This window comes from Papio anubis, chromosome 7 (assembly GCF_008728515.1).
Source record: "Papio anubis isolate 15944 chromosome 7, Panubis1.0, whole genome shotgun sequence".
In the NCBI taxonomy this organism is placed as follows: domain Eukaryota; kingdom Metazoa; phylum Chordata; class Mammalia; order Primates; family Cercopithecidae; genus Papio; species Papio anubis.
In genome coordinates, this window is record NC_044982.1 from 93,417,703 (window position 1) to 93,438,245 (window position 20,543).

The 20,543-nt window shown below is 38.5% G+C and overlaps 1 long non-coding RNA gene across 1 annotated transcript; it reads right to left on the reverse strand.

Moving 5' to 3' along the window:
- Nucleotides 1-10,676: 10,676 nt before the first annotated feature.
- On the reverse strand, nucleotides 10,677-18,525 carry LOC103886048. Its single transcript, XR_649450.3, has 3 exons — nucleotides 15,145-18,525; nucleotides 14,329-14,458; nucleotides 10,677-10,905 (listed from the first exon to the last, which is right to left on the reverse strand). It is a non-coding gene; the product is annotated as an uncharacterized LOC103886048 (long non-coding RNA).
- Between the last annotated feature and the right edge of the window lie 2,018 nt (nucleotides 18,526-20,543).

Sequence of the window (20,543 nt, forward strand, 5' to 3'; positions counted from 1 at the left end):
CTTGTTTATTACGATAGAATAAATGGCTAATGAAGCTTAACCATAACACATATTCTTAAAAGGAAATAATCATTATTAATGATTGCCCCATATGTCTTATTCTAATATTTGTTCAAAGCAACTGTTTTATAAAACTGTAGTAAATTTTCTAGAGAAGAGACTTCGTTTTAGCTATCATTTTTATCTTAGCATCCAAAATACCTTCACCTTCATAAAAACAGTGGGAGGAGGTGGAGCAGGAGTGAATTAAACCTCACAGGATTGAAGCAGAATAATAAAAACAGGTTCATATTAACAGCAAGGCAAGGGTTTCCTCACAAGGTCCTTACCCAGCTTTTATGATAAACTCTTCAGAGGATATGTTCTAGTGTCTCACATTGATTGCATTCTAAAATGGGAAAATAACTACATTTTAAGAGGCATATAGAAAAGGTATGACATATTTATCCTAAGGACACACACGTATTCATTTACAAATTATGAATTATCATATTCAGCAAATATTGACGTACCTCCTCTGGATAATTTACAGTGTATGGGTATGTGTGTTTGTGTGTGTAAACATACACCTATAGGCACACACACAGTCTGAAGAATCACAAGTCCCTGATTTTTGTTTCCCTTACTGTTCATTTTGTCACTGATTTTTATGCATGTGCTCATTTACGTTGCTTAGGGGGAGAAAGAGCTATACATAAAAACAGATTATCTTTTAGAGCACTCCAGGGTTAGTTTCATTTTCCCCTCTTCTTTTTATGAAGAAAATGATAGGAAACATAAACCGTCGCCCTTAAAGAAGAAAATGCATGAAATGAAACAAGTAAGCTTTCAAAAATACGCAAAACATGACAGGCAGACCTCCAGCCTGGTGGGAGGGCTGGGGGTAAAATATGCAGTGTGTACATGTGCCCAGTATATCCTCAGCACTTAAAAAAAGATAAAAGTGGTCTTGAAAGTGAATGAAGTTGACTCTCAAAAAGTGGGTTTTAGATGTTGAATATTTAATTCACTGATAAAAGGGACCTGATTTCCTGCACACGGCTGCCATAAATAAGGAAAAAAAAAAAAAAAAAAAAAAAGCACATCTTAAAAGAGAAGCAATGAGCAGAAACTGACCTTTCTGTGAGCAAGCAGATGAGAGAAGGTATTTGGCTAATCCCAGCTGTCTCTGATTGGCCAGACAGCACCGTGTTGAAAATGTCTCCATCTGGGCTAATCTGCTCTCAGTTGGATGAGCTGAGGCCTTCAGAGTTAACCTGACATTTAACAATAATTACCCTTTCGAATGACCCTGGCCCAATCGCCTGCTCTCTTAGAAATCTCTTTTTTTGTGCGTGCTCCCAAACCCCTTGACTTTTGTGTTAGAGATAGGGGGAAAAAAAAAAGATGAGACGGTATCACTTGTGTGAGTAAACACACAGAAGTGTGTGATTGTGTGTATGTGAGGATGTGCATAGATATACACACACACACACACACACACACACTTATATAACATAACATAGAGGAGAACCGGTGATCTCCAACTGGTAATGAGCCTGATTTAATGTCTCCATTTTACTGCCCTGAATTCTGCAGTTTATCAACCTCCTGTGGTGTTGGAAAAAAAATACATAGAGGAATAACCTCACCAATTAAAGTGGGACAGAATTTGTTTACTGGCTATTTTATGAAAGTCAAAGTTCCAGTCTGGCCTTGCTCAAGCACTTGAGTGTCCCTTATCAGACACCAGGAGAAATGGTGCATGAAAAGAGGTTCAGATAGAAAAACCAAGTTCAAGGGTCACGGAGGCTAACTGTAGATGAAATGTGGCCATTTCTTTTTACCTGAGGCTGGCTTCATCTTTTCTTAGAAAGGTCATTGTGATAAAACAAAAACACATCTTGGGAAGAAAATCCATTCTGGGGTTTAATTTACTTAAAAAAATAAATAAATAAAAAGCTTTTCCCAGTTTAGACTGGCATTTTTCCAGAGCTGCTCTATCAAATGCCACTGTAAGACACTGCAGTTTCTAACACTAATATTTAGTAAGGCGCTTCATGAGGCTGAAGGTTTGGTGTGAATAACCACCCCAAAGTTCAAGTACTTTAGCTTGGTCCAAAATATCAGGCTTAATTAGCTTAGCAAAGTGATCTGAGACTCCCACAAGCACCATTTCTCTTAGCTCTGATATTTGCTGGGTTTTTTGTCCACTTTAAAATGCCAAGAGAATAAATAATCTGGAATATTTCTTCACATCTCTTCTACAACTAATACAGAAAAAATAATATAAGAATACGTGTAGGCATAAAACACTTATGTAAAAGAAAGTGATGTTCTTGAAAATAAATGTGAAAATATTTTGTTTCCCTATTTTCTCACCTGTCTTCTTAATTTACATTTTTAGAAAAATAAATTTTATATCAAAGTTATATTTTCATATTTTATCATCACCTTTTTCAGTAGCCAATTAGAACCATGGATGCCAAGGAATGTGTATGAATATGTGTACATGTACTACATATACATATGTGTGTGTGTGTATATATGTGTATATATATGTATATATATACACACACACATATAGGTATGTTTCTCCTGGGAACTAATTGCAGATTTCAAATCAATTATTACTTCTTTTTATGCTCCACACCAATTTGGTGTTTTCTCATGATCCAACTTTCTTGCTGGTTGATGAAAAAAGTTAATAAGTCACAAAATATTAAAATAAAACTTCATGAAAAAATTTGTTTTTGTTATTCTAAAAATGAGAATTAGTAAAACTAACTGCATATACTTCTATCGTCTTTGCATAGACCTATTTGTTGTAGAGGTATGAATATGTGGTTGTGTGTATGTCTTTAAAAATGTAATGTTTAATACACTAACATTTTTGCCAGGTGTGGTGACTCACACCTGTAATCCTAACACTTTGGGAGGCCGAAGTGGGCAGATTGCCTGAGCTCAACAGTTCAAGACCAGCCTGGGCAACATGGTGAAACCCCATCTCTACTAAAAATTAGCCGGGCATAGTGGCAGGCACCTGTAATTTCAGCTATTCAGGAGGTATCAATATTTAATATATTGTGTCAACTTTTTCTTTAATGTCCCTGACAGATTTATTTAACATTAAGCAAATGAAAATACCTACTTATGTGCCAGGCACTATGATATTTGCTAGGAATACAAAGGTAAACAGGACAAACTTCATGAACCATCATGTTAGTGAGAATGAGAGTGTAGATGTCTAAAGTTGATTATAAATGAGGGAGTAATTACTATGTAGTAAACGTATATTAGAAATATACAAAGATACTCTATAGATTAATTTAAATTGTTAGCTAAGATATTCTTGTAAAAAGACATTATAATATTTCTTATATAATAACCCTCACCTTCGAGTTCTTATTTTACTAATGAGATATCTGTTTATTATGCCCTGACGAGAAAACTATATCAATATTCTGATTAGCCATAGTGATATGGTTAGATCTAATGAGGTCAGCATCTCAATTCTGATCCCTAAGAGGCTAATTTTGAATACTTCACTCCTATGTGGAATCACCCACCCTAAAAACGTGTCACAACATCTGTGCCTTATTGAATATATGATCTATTATTTTGATATCCTGTGAAAGCCACAGATGTAGAGTATATAGGGTGGAAGAATCATTTACCAGGCTTACCAGATATCTCCAGCTTTATGTCTTGGGCCCACAGCACTGTTGCCCTTCCTGGCATTAGCTTAAATAAGTCGTATGATCAGTTTGAACCAATGAGTTATGAGTGGAACTGATTCATGGAACTTCCGTACTGGAGCTTTCAGTTGCCAATGCAAGACCCAATAGCGCCTGCTTTTATCTCATTCACAGCAACTGACAATGTTTAAGATGGTGGGTGCTTCATCTATTGGGGTTCCTGATTGACTAAGATGAGCAGGGCCCAGCTGTAAGCCTGTTGCTTAAGTAAGAAATATGCCTCTGTTATTTTAAGGTATGAAATTCTGGGCTTGTTTCTTATGCAACGTAACATGAAGCTGCTTTCCTCCTCAAACAACAGTTTATACATTTGATTGACAGGGGTGAGATTGGAGGCAGCAGATCAGTTAGGAGATCATTATGGATGCACAAGAGAAAAGTAAAGAAAATAAAAAGCAGAAAGAATACAGAGAAGAAGGCAGACTTGATAAATCATTACAGAAAGAACAAATGCTACTTTTTTTGTGGAGACTGAAGAAGAGAAGAACAGGCTGGGCGCTGTGGCTCACGCCTGTAATCCCAGCACGTTGGGAGGCCGAGGTGGGTAGATCATGGGTCAGGAGTTCGAGACTAACCTGGCCAACATAGTGAAACCCCTTCTCTACTAAACATACAAAAATTGGCCAGGCATGGCGGCACGCGCTTGTAGTCCCAGCTACTTGGGAGACTGAGGCAGGAGAATCACTTGAACTCGGGTTGCAGTGAGCTGAGATGGTGCCACTCCAGCCTCGGCAACAAAGCGAGACTCCATCTCAAAAAAAAAAAAAAAAATTTTAGAAAGAGAGAAGACCTAGAGATGTTTTAGAAAAATCATAGCACAGAGAATTAGAGAATGATGATGAGCAGGTATTAGCAAGTTAAGTAAATGAAAATATGGCCTTAAAGAGTAAAATCCCTAGGTACAATTTGGAAACATGGAACAACCAGGACTGTAGACATAGATTGGGTGTCTCATCATATAAATCAAATGTTACAGAAACTGTCAAGACACAACAATAAAAGTTATAGAAAGTCAAAAATGACACAATCAAGGGTTTCCACCTAAGGACACAGAGAGGTAATTTCACCAGGTGATTGAACAACAGAATGGTGGTCTACTATGAAATTCTGATGAAAAATATAATGAGGCAAGGTGTAGACAATAGTGTGGTATATTATTGAGAAATCAGAGGGGGTGAGGACTGAGGAAAGACCACTGGCTTTGGCAATCTTCCTTTTGATTTTTATCTTGTAAGAGTTTAAATCTATGCAAAGGAAGAGGAAGCCTTTGGTAAATGTGGCTAATTTGAGGATAAAATTAAGATGGCAGCTTCAAAAGCAGACTGAGTGAATGATTAAAAGGCTTGATTTTTCCCATCAATATAGTTGTTACTTAGAAATATTTGCAAGCTTAGGAGATAGAATCATAAAAAAAGATACATAGAAGGTATGCACAATTTTATGGGGATTGAGGAGAAAGAGAAGAGAGAGGAGAGTCTGGTCTAGTACATACTTGCTTATTCCATGTACCTGTCAAGCCCATGGGTTTATATTTGAGACATTCTTTCCTTGAGATAATTCCCAGACCTTTCTGTTACTCTGCCTACCTGTTTTCCAGGACTTGCACTGACTTATCAGAGGTGTTATTTCATAGCCCAAATCCTAGGCACAGCTGCTTCCCATTGGCCTCATGGAGCTTCAGCAACAGCACAGCAACCAGACAAGTGGAGGGTGCTGAGGGCCGAATGAGCCCCCTGAATTCATGTGCTGAAACGTAATTGGCAATGTGATCGTATTAAGAGATGGGGCCTTTGAGAGGTGATTAAGTCATGAGGGCTCTGGAATTAGTGACCTTATAAAAGAGGTTAAAGGGAGCTCCCTAGGCCATTTTTGCTCTTTCACCTGTCAGCATTCAAAGTGCCAGCTTGGAAGTAGAGAGTGACCCCTCACCAGATATGGAACTTTCCAGCACTTAGATTTTGGACTTCTCAGCCTCCAGAACTGTGAAAATTCAGTTTCTATTACTTACAAATTGCCCAGTGTGTGGTAATGTATCATAGCAGCAGAAATGGACTATGACAGCGGCTGCTATGGTTTGGCTGTGTCCCCACCCAAATCTCATCTGAATTCCCACGTGTTATGGGAGGGACCTGGTGGGAGGTAATTAATCAGGGAAGGTCTTTCTCATGCTATTCGCCTGAGAGTAAGTCTCACAAGATCTGATTGTTTTAAAAATGGGAGTGTTCCTGCATAAGCTCTCTCTTTCTCTTTGCTTCTTGCCATCCATGAAACATGTGACTTACTCCTCCTTGCCTTCCACCATGATTGTGAGGCCTCCCCAGTCATGTAGAACTGTAAGTCCATTAAACCTTTCTTTTGTAAATTATGCAGTCTTGGGTATGTCTTTATAAGCAGCGTCATGGACTAATACAGTAAATTGGTACCAGTAGAGTGGGACATTGCTGAAAAAATACCAAAAAATGTAGAAGCAACTTTGGAACACAGTAAAAGACAGAGGTTGGAACTGTTTAGAGGGATCAGAAGAAAACAGGAAAATGTGGGAATGTTTGGAACTTCCTAGAGACTTTTAAATGGCTTTGACAAAAATGCTGATAGTGATATCAACAATAAGGTCCAGACTGAAGTGGTCTCAGATGAGACGAGGAACTTGTCAGAAACTGGAGCAAAGATGATTCTTGTTATGTTTTAGCAAAGACTGGCAGCATTTTGCCCCTGCTCTAGAGATTTATGGAACTTTGAACTTGAGAGAGATGATTTAGGGTATCTGGCAGAAGAAATTTCTAAGCAGCAAAGCATTCAAGAGCTGACTTGGGTGCTGTTAAAAGCACTCAGTTTTAAAAGGGAGACAGAGCATAAAAGTTCAGAAAATGTACAGCCTGACAACGTAATAGAAAAAAGAAAATTCAATTTTCTGAGGAGAAATTCAAGCCAGCTGTAGCAATTTGCATAAGTAACAAGGACCCCAATGTTAATCCCAGCGACTATGGGGAAAATGTCTCCAGTGCATGTCAGAGGTCTTCATGGCAGCCCCTCCCATCACAGGCCTGGAGGCCTAAGAGGAAAAAGTGGTTTTGTGCATTGGGTCCAAGGTCCCTGTGCTGTCCTTAGGGACTTGATGTCCTGCATCCAAGCCATTCCAGTCATGACTAAAAGGGGCAAGGTACAGCTCAGACTGTGGCTTCAGAGGATGGGAGCCCTAAGCCTTGGCAGCTTCCATGTGTTCAGCCTATGAGTGCACAAAAGTCAAGAATTGGAGGTTTGGGAACCTCTGCCTAGATTTCAGAAGGTGTATGAAAATACCTGATGTCCAGGCAGAAGTTTGTTGCAGTGGCAGGGCTCTCATGAAGAACGTCTGCTAGGGCAGTGGAGAAGGGAAATGTGGGGTCAGAGCCCCCACACATTGTCCCTACTGGAGCACCACCTAGTGGAGCTATGAGAAGAGGGCCACCATTCTCCAGACCCCAGAATGGTAGATCCACTGACAGCTTGCACCATGTGCCTGGAAAGGCCACAGGCACTCAACATCAGCCCATGAAAGCAGCTGGGAGGGAGGCTGTACCCTGCAAAGCCACAGGGTAGAGCTGCTCAAGACCATGGGAACCCACCTCTTGCATCAGCATGACCTGGATATGAGACGTGGTGTCAAAAGAAATTATTTTGGAGCTTTAAGATCTGACTGGCCCGCTGGATTTCAGACTTGTATGGGGCCTGTAGCCCCTTTGTTTTGGCAGATTTCTCCCATTTGGTATAGTTGTATTTACCCAATGCCTGTACCCCCATTGCATCTAGGAATTAACTAATTGCTTTTTATTTTTAGGCTCATAGGTGGAAGGGCCTTGCCTTGTCTTCAGTGAGACTTTGGGCTGTGGACTTGTGAGTTAATGCTGAAATGAATTAAGACTTTGGGGGACTGTTGAGAATGCATGCTTGGTTTTGAAATGTGAGGACATGAGATTTGAAAGGGGCCAGAGGCAGAATGACATGGTTTGGTTGTGTCCCCACCCAATTCTCATCCTGAATTTTCATGTGTTGTGGGAGGGTCCCGGTGGAAGGTAGTTGAATCTTGGGGCAGGTCTTTCCCACGCTCTTCATGATAGTCAATAAATCTCACAAGATCTGATGGTTTTTAAAATGGGAGTTCTCCTGCACAAGCTCTCTCTTTCTTTGCCTGCTGCCATCCATGAAACATACGACTTACTCCTCCTTGCCTTTCAACATGATTGTGAGACCTCCCCAGCCATGTAGAACTGTAAGTTCATTAAACGTCTTTCTTTCGTAAATTGCACAGTCTTGGGTATGCCTTTATCAGCAGTGTGAAAACGGACTAATACAAAGGCTTATGTTTATATTTCATTCTCTTTTTCTTTTCTTTCTTTTTTTTTTTTTAGATGGAGTTTCGCTCTTGTTGCCCAGGCTGGAGTTCAATGGCACGATCTCTGCTCACTGCAACCTCTGCCTTCGGGGTTCAGTGATTCTCCTGCCTCAGCCTCCCGAGTAGGTGGGATTACAGGATGTTCCACCACCCCCAGCTAATTTTGTGTTTTTAGTAGAGACGGAGTTTCTTCATGTTGGTCAGGCTGGCCTTGAACTCCTGACTTCAGGTGATCTGCCAACCTCGGCCTCCCAAAATGCTGGGATTAAAGGCATGAGCCACTGAGACCAGCCTATATTACATTCTTAATTAAATTAGACTCTGTGGCATTAAAGTCAACGTTTCAAGTATTTTTTTTCTTTCTGTTCAGAAGAAGAAGAAAAGAAGAAGCAGAAGCAGAAAAAGAAGAAAGAGGAGGAGGAGGAAGAGGAGGAAAAAAAGAGGAGGAAGAGGAACAGGAAGAAGAGGAGGAAGAGGGGGAGAAAGAAGGGGAGGAAGAAAAAGAAGAACAAGAGAGCAAGAACAAGAAAAACAAGAAGATGAAGAAGATGAGAAAAAGAAGAGAAGGAGGAGGAGGTAGAAGAGAAGGAGGAGGAAGAATAGGAGGAGGAGGAGGAACAAGAAGACTAGGAGGAAGAAGAGGAAGAGAAAGAAGAGGAAGAGGAAGAAGAGGAGGAGGAGGAAGAGGAGGAGGAGGAAGAGGAGGAGGAAGAAGAGGAGGAGGAGGAAGAGGAGGAGGAGGAAGAGGAGGAGGAGGAAGAGGATGAAGAGGAAGGAGAAGGAAGGAAGAGGAAGGAAGAGGAGAAGGAGGAGGACAGGAGTAGTGGCTCACACCTATAATCCCAGCACTTTGGAAGGCCGAGGTGGGTAGATCTTTTGAGGTCAGGAGCTCAAGACCAGCCTGGTCAACATGGTGAAATCTCATCTTTAATAAAAATACAAAAAATTAGCCAGACCTGGTGACAGGTGCTTGTAATCCCAGCTACTCAGGAGGCTGAGGCAGAATTGCTTGAACTCAGGAGGTGGAGGTTGCAGTGAGCCGAGATCATGTTACTGTACTCCAGGCTGGGTGACAGTGAGACCCTATCTCACAAAAAAAAGGAGGAGGAGGAGGAGGAGGAAAACATAAAGCAGCAGCAGCCACAGCCCTGTTTTCTTTCTTTTCAGGGCAGGCCCCCAAGACCATTGTAAGCCCTCAATAAAATGACCATTATTTTTTTTGGAACTATTAACCAATTGTTATTCTTATAATAAGGATAATCTTTCGTAAAATGGTGCCTCAAAGTAGCTATTTGTCATGCCCAGACTCTTCATTCTCTCAAAGTTTAACTCAAAAGTAATTTTAGTTGGGTCTGGGTGCTAGCAGTCTTCACTGGGCATGTTGTGACATCTGAATAATTTCCAAATGGAAATAAGAACTGCTAAGTTTGCTGTATTTTATGAGACCTCAAATATACCACCTTCTTAGTAAAAATAAAAATTAACTTATATTTATTAACTTCAAAACAATCTTTTTAAAAAATAGCATTTTAAATATTTTTCCTTTATACAATTCATCATGTTCTTTGGAGAAATTTGGGAAAGAATTAAAAAATTGAAGGAAGTCTAAAAGTAACTTAGCAGCTGCCATTCCTTTTCCTATTTCTAAAAATGGTAATGAGTACTAATAGATAAATGATATTAACCAACGACCGGGCAAAGTGGCTCATGCCTGTAATCCCAGCACTTTCGGAGGCTGAAGCAGGTGGATCACCTGAGGTCAGGAGTTCGAGACCAGCCTGGCCAACAGAGTGAAACCCCATCTCTACTAAAATTACAAAAAATTAGCTGGGCATTGTGGTGGGTGCTTGTAATCCCAGCTACTCGGGAGACTGAGGCAGGAGAATCACTTGAACCTGGAGGCACAGGTTGCAGTGAGCTGAGATCATGCCATTTGCACTCGAGCCTGGGTGACAGAGTGAGATTTCGTCTCAGGAAAAAAAAAAAAAGAGATATATATATATATATATATTAACTAACTTAGGGAATTGACTAAAAGTCAAACTAGATTTTCTATATGAATGATGTCATTGAGTTCCCCATCAATTGTATTCTGTAGGTATTGCTATTTTCGATTTTTAGATTGGAAAAAAACCCCTTATTTAGAGGAGTTACAGAATTTGTTTAAGGCTCAGCACTGCTGCTATTTTGGCTAAGTAATTCTGTGCTGTGGGGAGTGTCCTGTGCATTGTAAGAAGTTTAGCAAGATCTCTAGCCCACTAAATGCCAGTGGCACTCCTGCCTTAGTTGTGACCATCAAGAATGTCTTTAGACATTTTCAGCTGTCCCCTGTGCAGCAAAATCAAGCCCAAGTTGTGAACCATCGGTTCTAAGTCACACTCCTGGTTAGTGATAGGGGCAGGAATCCAAGCCTATTCCATCTTTCTTGATAGTTGTGATCTTACTCCAAATTATATCTTGTCTTTCCCATTTCAATCCTAGTATCATTGGCTTAAACATTCTTCTTCTTCCTTTTTTTTTTTTTTTTCTTTGAGACAGGGTCTTGCTCTGTCACTCAGGCTGGAGAGGACCGGCACAATCACAACTCACTGCAGCCTTGACCTCCGGGCTCAAGTGATCCTCCCATCTCAGCTCCTGAGTAGCTGTAGCTGTGACCATGGGTGTGCAACATCACACCAGGCTAATTATTATTATTATTATTATTATTGTTATTATTTGTAGATATGGAGTCTCCATATGTTTCCCAGGCTGGTTTCAAACTCCTGGGCTCAGGTGATCAAGATAGTTAAAAATGCCCTATGAGAAATGAAAGTACATGTGTTACCACTAATGTCATTAGTGTAATAAGTTTTAAGTACAACAACAATTAACCCCAACTATATTTAGCCTACTAATAATTACTGGGGTTCCATGACCTTTGGATTCCAGTGGCCACTCTCAGTTTTCCAGGGAAAGCTCTGACCAAGAAAACAATTTTTATTAATACTTGTGAAATGAGTCATCATCTTCTGAATTGTGTACCAATCTACTAGTATTGGTTCTTTCCATAGAACTTTGTTTCTTTCGCAAGACCTAGACACCTGCAGTTCCATCAAGGAGGTGATCATAAAGGAAACTTAGTGTATTATGCACTTACTAGAATCAGAGTGCAGGGCTGTACATAAGTTATCTCATTTAATCTGCATGGAAAGTATTACTTGCATTTTGCAGATGAGTACACTGAGATTTGCTAAGTATAAGTTATTCAAGTTCAGAAGCAAGAAAATGGCAACACTGACATTTTTGACCAAACCTGTACTGTTTGAACTTGCATCACATTAATGGACCTCAAAGATATTTCCTCTGACAAGAGCCTTAAAATTTACAGATACTGCAAAGATTGTTCTACTACCATCAGCTTTGATCACACCTGAGAAGTTGTTACAAATACAGATGCAAGTCTCTGAGAGTAGGATATAGCAATTCCATTTACAAATCCTTTGGTGATTCTGAGGTATGCTTAAGATTGAGAACCAATGATCTCCCAAAAAACTTCCTCCACTTCACCTCCCTCAACCTCAGTCAGTAATGTGGTAATGTGCATATCTGTGTTCGTTTTGAGTAAGGGCAAAGTGTTTTTATCATTTTTTCATGTCAAATGTAAGGTTATCTTGCTTCTAACCTGACTTTAGAGAATATTTTTAAGAATTTCTCCAATTTTCCTCTTATTTATTCTTTTTTAAAACAATGTTTTTATTTGAGATATAACTTACATGATATACAATTTACCCAGTTAAGGTGTACAACACCATGATTTTTAGGATATTCACAGAATTGTACAATAATCACTTTTAGTACATTTCTGTCACCTGCGAAGAAATCCTGTAATTATTGGCACTCACTCCCTTGTTCATTGACCTCTGATGTCTTATACCTCTTTCTATATTCCTTCATATTGTTAAGTTTGATTTGTACAAGACTTTTACCTGACAGAGGCTGAAGGGAATGGTGTATTATGGTATGCATAATACACTAAGCTTCCTTTATGATCACCTCCTTGATGGAACTGCAGGTGTCTAGGTCTTGGGGAATAAACAAAGTTCTATGGAAAGACTAATTCCATCTTTATCATACATTTCAAAGCAGTTTTCCTAATCATTCATCACATTTGTTCAAACAGTACCGGTTTGGTCAAAAATGTCAGTGTTGCCACTTTCTCACTTCTGAACTTGAATAAATAATTTATACTTAGCAAATCTCTGGATTAATCCTAATTCTGATATTGTTTTTGACACATTCAATACTTATTTGAAATTATAGTCATCAATCGTGGTGACTAGTTGTTTCCTTTACAAGTTTTCTTACATCGTTTTAGATTCATCATATGAATAATACTGTTGAGCTTGTTTCACTCTAGTTGACTACCTTCCCCAAACTACATTGAAGTTTCCAAAAAGAGATCTTGTCACACTATTTCATTTTCCCCTTTCACAATCAATTAGTAATGGCTGCCAATGTGGGGCAAGGCAGAAGAGTTGGAGCACTGCCCTTGAGAAAATGCCATGATGAGATATTGCCATAGAAGCTTGTGTCATCAAAGGTCATAAGATAACTGAGGCATCCGTATTTAGGCAAAAGCACAGGCTCAAAGATATGAAAATTGCTTAGGCATACATATCTTTACCATGGCCTTTTAGCAACTGGGCTAATGAAAAGGAAATAAACAATAAAACCTGGAAATATTTGAGATTAGAAAGTTAATCTGGCATAGTGCACAAAGTCAGTATTCATAGGTTAATTCCATCTTTATCATACATTTCAAAACAATTTTCCTAATCATTCATCACACACCATCTAGAAAGTTCTTTGACAGGTCAGAAGTGTGGCCTTCCTTTCAGAATAATTTAAGGTCTTACCTCACTCATGGGGGCTACTTGGAAAGCCCCAATAGACCAATAAACAATTCTTTCTGCAAAATGCCCTGCCACAATCTATACCACAAAAACATGTGCATTAGTGACTCATCTCCACCGTGCTATTTTCTCCATGGCATAATAAAAGTAGTTAATTAGATCACACTAGAATGCCTATCAGTAAACTGCAGAAGTACCAATGGCCCCTTTTAAAGCTATGGAGCAGATAAAAGCCTCCTTGTGAAATTCTTCTGAAATGAATATGTAAGTACTGGGAAGAAACTTACCTGCATTCGTTCCTTTTATCTGCACACCCCTCCCTGCTGCTTTATTTTTTAAGTCACCCAGACCTTGTCTTTTCAGTAATGTCATAATCAGCAGGCTGAAAGCAAGGTTGCTGATAATTGTTCTTTATGTTGCTCTTTGTTTAGTATCTGATTCAATACATCTGTGTAGACACCATTTCATCACCTTCTTAGTAACAGAGGTGAAAAAAATCAATGGCAATCAGATTACCTTGTTAACAGAAAGGCTAGAGGGTCAGTGTGTTAAGTTCACAGTGCATCACCTTTCATTTAAAACATTTCACTTTTTTTATTATTTATCTTTATTATTATTTATAGCACCAAGCCCAGAGCGTTTCCTAACACAGAGTGTGGCCTTGCATTTGTCTTCGGCAGAGCCAAGCATTTCTGCCACATCACAGATAGGTCGGAGACCTCTGGTGCAGGCCGGATTAAAAGCCTGCAGACAGCCCACCGCTGCCATTTCTCACAAAGTGGTTTGGACCACTCCCAAAGGACTCTGGTTGCAAGGCCAATTTTCTGATCTGAGTTGTCATATGATATTGTATCTATTGTCGTGTTTGTTATTTACTGTTGGTCCTTATTAAGATCACTGTTATTATCCACAGCAGCAATGTGCCCCGAGCTATGTAAGAGGTATTATAATGTGTCCAAACAACAAAAGCTCTCCACGGGGAACTTCCAGATGAAAGACATAGGACTGCACAGGCCAAAACAATGGGGACGGATGCAGAGTAGTCATACACAGAGGGTTAGGTGATTACTGCAAGAGGAAGTGCTTTGAAGAACAGGTGGGTATGAGGAGGTTTTTGAAAGTGGAGAAGGATGTTATGTTATTGCAAACATGTTATTGTTTGAGCTTAGTGGATAATTCAACAACATTAAAAAAAAATAGAAAGGCACGATTGGTCCTAAAATTCTAAGACGAACTGAAAGACACAGAAAGCATGTAGGAGAGACAACGGTTTCATTGCAGTTGGTTTAAATACCAAATGGTAAGGAAAGACTTGGCCAGTGCTTACCTTTGATTGTAATGCATGGGTCAAATATCAGCTCGCCTCTGCTCAATTAGTGGTCCTGCCAGTGTCCGTGTGGGATCCTTGAGCTCATGCCTCTGCATCAGTAGGGTATTCTGGGACCCTCGAGAGGCCCCTAGAAACAGAAATATTAGCTGAGTTTCTGGAGATGAGGCCCTGGAATGAGCTGAGGTGGCCCTGTATCTTGGTGTGAGTAAGCTAATTTTCCTGAACTATTTCTGGGCTGTGTTTTGAAAACAGGAATCGAACATAGATGATGACCTGAGATCATGACAAATATTCAGATTTCATACCAAATTCAGCAGGTCATGCCCACCGCAGCCCCAGGGTGACTGCCAGATAGATGCACCAGTTGCTTTCAGAGAGCCACGAGATTTAGAAACTTCATTCCATTGACGCTTCATAATATTCTCAACAAAGTATGTACTAGGATTTCCTCTTCACACACAGAAATTGGAAAGCCAAATTATGTAAGTTGTAAGAGGCAGAATAAGGATTTGAACTCAGGTTCATTTGATTTAGAGACTCTGTTCCCCTCCATTGTTGTCTCTTAGACTGTCGTCCCTAGACTGACAGCATTGGCATTGCCTGGCATCTTGTTAGAAATACCAATTCTTGCATGGAAGGCTTTGCACAAGTAAGTACAAATGATTGGACTCATCATTTCAGGGATCTATACTCTCCCCAGCAAGTTTCTAGGTCATCACAGATCTACTGAATCAGAATCCTCGGGCATGGGGGCCAACAATCTGTGCTTTCATAAGACCCTCGGCTTTTTCTGGTACATACTAATTTACATACATTATCAGAGGCCAGCGCTGCATGTCCTATAGTCCTCAGAATCACTCTGGAATCCAGATGTTTCAGCTAGCAGGACAGCACACAGTGGGAGACCCGGAAAGATCTCAACACCAGGACTACTATCCCTGTCTCCAATGCCACTAGGACAAGGTCAGAGCAATTTGGGTTCCTTAGGAGATGACATTTTGATGTCATGCATTTAAGCATAATTATTCATTATAAGATGCAACATCATAAAGCCATATGCAGATTAGGTTAAATGGCAGAGCAGTCCAAATAGACAACCAATGATGTTTATCTCAGAGCAATAAAAAACTCTTGTTTTGCCAAAGAGCTATTGCCCGGACTTGCATTTTCAAATTTCTAAAGTGACTTTTGTACACTAAATTCTAAATTCCCAAGAGAATTCTTAATCAACATTTTTTAAATTTTAAAAATAAGTCATGCAACCATCGATTAGGACTCTTCAAAATTATCAGAGGTTACAAGGATACATGAGTGGTCCTGGATTAGATCTTGGTCCAGGGAAGGACAGAACAACCACTTTGTACTTGTTTTATTAATTCACAAATTGTCTTTGGCCTCTTCAGGACAAATCCTTGAGTTCTTGTGATAGAATCACAGTCATCTTTGATAATTTCCTTGCTTTTCACTAAGCCATTTTTTTTGTTTTATTGTATTTTTTTGCACATATAACTTTCCTTTTCTTCTCTATCTTTGCTACTTATTGTGATTTAGCTTTTAATAATGGTTTGAATTTTAATTTGAAGGCGATTATGCTGTAAAACATCTGTACTGTAAGTAAACACATATGTACGCATACACTATAAACCAACAACTCTTTTTAGGTATCATTGTGGCAGCACATATTTAAATTGTTTGTAGAATATTTACACCCTTGGGCAAAGCAGATACATTTCTGAGGGTCTATCCTGAAGCAATACCCATGAATTTGGATAGAAACTGTGTGTAAAACAAGGCATTATGATTTTCAAAACCAAAAAAAGTGATAAAAACAAAAACTACAGCCTACAATCCTAAACTTAGCAAAATGGAAAGAATTAACTGAGCATCATACAACTGTTTAAATATGTAATTATGAAAACACTTTAGCATCTTGTAAAAGTACTTTCATATAATTAAATGTGAAAAAAAGCATAATATGAAATTGTCAATACACTATAATTACAATTATAAAATATATATGCCTAGGATAAGAAAATACGAGGTAATAAACACAGATTAAGTGTATTCGTAGGTTAATTGTATAATGAACAATTTTTCTTGATTTCTCTTAAAGTTTCTGTAATACTGTTATATTAATTTATAATTTTAATAAAATTATTTAAAGCATTCTAATTGATGCTAGTATCAGAATGATGGGTGAAATATATTGATCATCTTCTTTTCATTATATTTATTCATCACTTTATTATGTATAATCTGTGAATATTATTTGGATTAAAAGAGAAATTTAAAAAAAAATGAAAACCCACTCTGAGCTCTTTTAGAGGCACCTGGCTGCTCTTCCAGGTTTTCCAAGTATCTTGTTGCCAGTTCCCTTCCACAGTGTCGCTCCTTCTGTGCAGCTCAGACACTGAATGGTACTAGCACTGCCTGCAACGTGTGCCTTTCTTTGATTCCGTTTGTGCAGGAGGACTTTGGGAAAAGCTGCCACTACTAATGGCTTCAGCTTCTGTTCAGTGGTCCTAATAAAACTGCATAGTAGAGACTGAATAAAATGGAACACAGCTGTACTTTCCATTGAGCATTATGAAATATATACACGTAGACGTATATACATAGATAAGATCCAAACCTCACTGATACAATCAATGTTTATATCCAGATCATCATTCTAGGCAACCAAATCTATGTCTCAAATCAAGATCACACTAATTATTTATATTCAATCAACAATATAAATCTTAATACTCAAGTTCCACATATCTTTTATTTTGCATCTCAAATGTGGATTGATCAAAACATGAATAAAAGTATAACCACTAAATCTTGGAAATCTGCAGCTGCCACTGTCCAATCAAGTGTCTCCAAATTCAAGAGGCAATGGATGAGAATTGCATCTACTGGTATGGTAGAAAAATAATGGGTTCATAGCAGGAAGATTTTAGTGTGAAGCCTATTTGGCTACACATGTACAAAGCTGGATGGCCGTGGTCAAACCTCAACTACTCTATTTCTTCATGTTAAGAAAATGATTATAAAGCCTCGCCTATTTTGTGTGTTCACTTGAGATCATAGTGGAAAGTGTAAGAAGTCACTTTTCTTATTGAATTAAAGAATATAGAAGTTTGTTTTATCTACATGCTCTTTTCCCCATTACTGCCATTTTCCCCATTACATTATTAAGGGTTTACACCCATCTTCATGTACTTGTTATAATTGCTTTCATTGATTGAGAAAAATGACAAACTCTCACCAGAGATTTTATTAGTGCTGTCACTGCCAAATCTTACTTATTTGTCCTATCTATAACTGCAGGCTTCATGTATACCTCAGTCGTAGAACTAACCTATCACCTTGTGCTGAAACAGTCTACTGATTTACCTCTCCATTACTTTACTTTGTAAGTTTCTTGAAGTTGGGGACTTTTTTCCCACCTAGAGTATACAATTCCAGGACTCAGCATGGTTTCCAGATGATTTTAGGCACTTGTGGAATATTTGTGTGAAGTCTTTTGAGAAGACAGTTAATCAAATTGATTGGAATGAAAAGTGTTGGGTATAAATTAAAGATTGAAAAAGATGAGAGAAGACCTTAAATGATGGTTAAATTCACCAGACTTCATCCCAATGCACTAAATGTTTATTGAGGATGATGTAAGTGAAGTTTTAGGAAGATTAATCAGGGGGAAAGAAGTGTAAGTCCTGAAGGAGAAAGAAGCCAGGACACTAACATGAGTTAACAGGGCCTCAACCACAGCTACAGATGAGGGAATAAAAATTCAAGAGGCGATGGATGAGAACTTACCAAAAGTATATCAAAATACTACTGTGGTGTTGCCTCCATCTTTAAATATCAGTCACTTCTTTTCAGATGCTGTGGTAGATTTCAAGGGCTAAGGCTACCTTGTTAACTTTTGTTGCACTAGATCTTGTCTAAGTTCTAGAGGTCCTGATGATCTAGCTCATCAGGAGCTAGATATAAATGGATTTATTCTTTGGTGAACTGCGCTACTTAAGCAAGAATCTCATATCAGTGATATGGTTGCTCCTCTTAATAGCCACATTTATCAGACTAGCGTGATATTGTTCCAAATGATGTCATTTTGATGAAATAAATTGGAATTGCCCTTTTGAAATTTTTAACTAAAAAAATTATCTCAGCCAGGCGCGGTGGCTCATGCCTGTAATCCCAGCACTTCGGGAGGCCGAGGTGAGTGGATTACAAGGTCCAGAGATTGAGATCATCCTGGCCAACATGGTGAAACCCCATCTCTACTAAAAGTACAAAAATTAGCTGGGTGTGGTGGTGGGTGCCTGTAGTCCCAGCTACTCAGGAGGCTGAGGCAGGGTAATCTCTTGAACCCGGGAGGCAGAGTTTACAGTGAGTCAAGATCACACCACTGCACTCTAGCCTGGTGACAGAGCGAGACTCCATCTCAAAAAAAAAAAAAAAAAATTATCTCAGGACAAAAATTCATCAACATTTGACATCTTCTTTAAATCTACCTAACAAATGTATTTTTAAAGTTTTATTTAGGAAAAAATATTGTTAAATCCCAAAGGAAGAAACGAGATACAGGAGACAAAGAGGCAAATGGTTGAGTGAATTCAACAAGGTTTTCATTTTTTATTCATTGATGTGTGTTTAAGCATCTTTCACATTTAACTGAATTTCAGGTTGAATACATGTAACTACTAGGAACCTCTTCACCACAGAATCCCATGGCTGGAGTCATTTTAATTAATTAAGGGTTACAGACGTTAGTAACGAGTTTAGGCTGCAGAATGAAATTATTTCATGAAGTGGCAAGTTCCTCATGTATTTTCACTTCCTTCATCTGGATTAGGGCAGGCAGAAGTGGAATCTTGTCAATAGATTTTTAAAAGCCTTATGCCTAGGACAACTTCAAACCTAAATCTAATGACTTGTATAGAAAAGTAAGGAAAAATAAGTATTTATAACTAATATTATAAGTAAAAAACATATTCACATAGAAGCAAGTTTCTGAAATGTGGCAAGTTTCTGAAAAGTTTAGAAAAGGAATCAGTAGAAATTTTTCTATCTCTACAAAGCTTACAGAATATTGAAGAAAATCCTGTTTCTTGTTGGATTCTTCTTAACAACTAATGTAAAATAATTTAAGGACAAAATAAGAAAAAGTTCTCCAAATAATCTCTCTCTCTCTCTCTCTCTCTCTATATATATATATATATATATACACACACACACACACAGTGTGTGTGTAGATATATTTAATCTCTTTATGAAGTCCAGTACTACACTAATTAAAATCAAGAGTAGTAAGAATACTATGACCCTGTCCTCAAGTAGTTTATAGTCTTGCTAGTTACTTAAGATGTATACATAAGAAACATTTAAAAATAAAGGCATCATGTAATAAAGCAATAATATATAGAATAGAAGGAAGGAGATATAAAAGAGATGAAAATGACCAAAATTATATGGTGCATACTTAGTGGCAGATTCTGTGTTGGGCAACTTTAACTTAAAAATATATATATTTTTTTTTTATTTATTTATTATTATTATACTTTAAGTTGTAGGGTACATGTGCATAACATGCAGGTTTGTTACATATGTATACTTGTGCCATGTTAGTCTGCTGCACCCATCAACTCGTCATTTACATCAGGTATAACTCCCAATGCAATCCCTCCCCCCTCCCCCCTCCCCATGATAGGCCCCGGTGTGTGATGTTCCCCTTCCTGAGTCCAAGTGATCTCGTTGTTCAGTTCCCACCTATGAGTGAGAACATGCGGTGTTTGGTTTTCTGTTCTTGTGATAGTTTGCTAAGAATGATGGTTTCCAGCTGCATCCATGTCCCTACAAAGGACGCAAACTCATCCTTTTTTATGGCTGCATAGTATTCCATGGTGTATATGTGCCACATTTTCTTAATCCAATCTGTCACTGATGGACATTTGGGTTGATTCCAAGTCTTTGCTATTGTGAATAGTGCCGCAATAAACATACGTGTGCATGTGTCTTTATAGCAGCAGATGTACCATATGACCCAGCCATCCCATTACTGGGGATATACCCAAAGGATTATAAATTATGCTGTTAAAAATATTTTTAATTACAAAATAAAAAATAATTTTATTACATTTCTTAAAATTGAGAAAATACATATGAGAATAAAGGAAATCCAATCTGTGAATTCACTATCTAGAGTTAAACATCAGCCAACA